Genomic DNA, 2,081 nt, shown 5'->3' on the forward strand with positions numbered 1-2,081 from the left:
ACTGTGCGATCATAAAAAACGAACTCCACCACTGGAATCGGTCATATCCATTAAACGAAATTGCCTAGTTAACATGTCTGCATATCAAGGCAGCCGCTGCGTGAGATGTACAGCAAGGAAACATAGGGAGATGCATTGTAGGAATTGGGTGCCTGTCCTCCGACATAATGCACTGCACATCAAGGTAAACGTGCCCGACTGGGGTTCCGTGGGTTGCTCAAATGTGTTGCACAAAACACATCCTCTGGCCAGAGCTGAGGTGCTTTCCAAGAGCACTGAATGTTTTGGGCCCTGGTATGCTCATATTGTCAACAACATGGTTAAACGCCATGAATTAAGTGGCAGTGCCTTAACTGTATATGAAGGCCATCTGAACCCTTCTATCCATGCCCAGGGGAGTGATAACCTGTTCTCCTTCTATATACACATGCTCTTATTGGGACATTATTTTGAAGTTTTATATAGCGAGAACTGGACCCAAAGCAAGTGATTTGCAGAGAATATCAGGCTGTTGACCCTCCCGCCGAGGTTTGAACCCCGATGCCTACATTCAAAGTCAACAGATTTAGGCGTAAGGAAACAAGAAACTCTCTCCTGAGATTTTGACAAACTAATAAATACCGGTGGTGGGATCCAATCACAATTACATGGGACCCATCTAATCCTGTGACCCTCTCCCCTCCCCTGTACTCTGGTACGCTGCTCTGTTCCTGGACACAGGGCCAAGGACGGCAGACACCAAAGAACAGCTCGGGCCAGATCGAACCGGCCAGGCTAAGAGGCCATATTTTTAAATAACTGAAACAACGTATGGCCTGCTCTTTCCTTTTTTTTTTTAAAGTTCAAGTTTATTGAAACCAAACAGAAAATACAAATGTGAAAAGGCATTAAGAAATAATAATATACAAGAAATAATGGAATGAAACAATGCCAAAGAATAAGAAAGCTGAGTCAATAAACAACTCACTCTCGTTCATGAAAAAAGAAGGAGGGAGAAAAAATATAAAAATAAAAATGAGACAATAAGAATAAAATGGACTAGAGTATCGTGCGCACAAATTACATTGAATGCGAAAAAGCATGTAATCATATATTAACAGTTGGAGGAATAAAACGGCAAAATGAAAGGCAAAAAGACAACGTTAAACCTTCAAGGGGGTTTACGAACGTCATCAGATGGGTTAATGGGAACAGTGGTAACAGAGGGGGGAGAGGGAGAGGAAGAGGAGGAAAGGTAGTCAGTGAGTGGAATCCAGAGTAGGTCACGTTTGATGGCAAGGGAAACAGGGGAAACATAATTGGTATCAAGTCTGTGATTAAAACAAATAGCGTTCCACCAGGCGGAATATGTAAGTTTCGAAGAGTCTTTCCAGTTGGAGGTAAGCAAATGGAAGGCAATTGCAATAAAAAGATCTAATAACTTATAATGAGAAGGGGATTGAGGCAAGTCTGGGGAGAGGGAGCCTAGGAGAACGGTGGATGGGGAAAAGGTGAGCTGAAATTGGAAGATAGTGGAAATACGCAACCAAATTGCACGCCAAAAGGAAGCAACCTTAGGGCAGTGAAATAACATATGAGATAGGTCAGCAGAGGGGAAGGAACAGGACCAACAGGCCGGGGAGAGATCAGAGGAGAAGGAGGACAATTTAGACGGAGAAAACAATAGTCTTTGATAAACAAAATAAAGGGTTTGTGTAGTGTTGGCAGCACGATAAGTTTTGTGAATTTTAATCCAAAGTTTATCCCATAGAGAGACGGGCCATGTGATTGACAAATCCTGTTCCCAGGCCAGTACAGTGCGTGATTTAGCGCGTGCAGAGGGTGTTATCAGACAGGAGTAAATGCGCGAAGCTGAAGGTGAGGAGTGTAAAAGAGGAGATAAAAGAGGGTAGAGAGGAGGGAAGTCAGAAGAGAGCGGGAGGGACTGAAGAAATGAAAGGAGTGCAGGGAGTAATAGGTCATACTGTTTCCGAAAGGAGTTGGGGAGAAGAAATTGAGACTGAAGGTCAGGAAAGGAGAGGGGCACTCTGTCAGAAAGCAATTGCGAAATCTAGTTTAAGCCTTTGGAACTCCAGGATTTC

At 43.5% G+C, this 2,081-nt stretch overlaps 1 pseudogene; it reads right to left on the reverse strand.

Annotated features, from left to right (window-relative positions):
* Positions 1 to 308: 308 nt before the first annotated feature.
* LOC144829900 (U6atac minor spliceosomal RNA) lies at positions 309 to 427 on the reverse strand (annotated as a pseudogene).
* Between the last annotated feature and the right edge of the window lie 1,654 nt (positions 428 to 2,081).

This window comes from Lissotriton helveticus, chromosome 4_1 (genome assembly GCF_964261635.1).
Source record: "Lissotriton helveticus chromosome 4_1, aLisHel1.1, whole genome shotgun sequence".
NCBI lineage: Eukaryota > Metazoa > Chordata > Amphibia > Caudata > Salamandridae > Lissotriton > Lissotriton helveticus.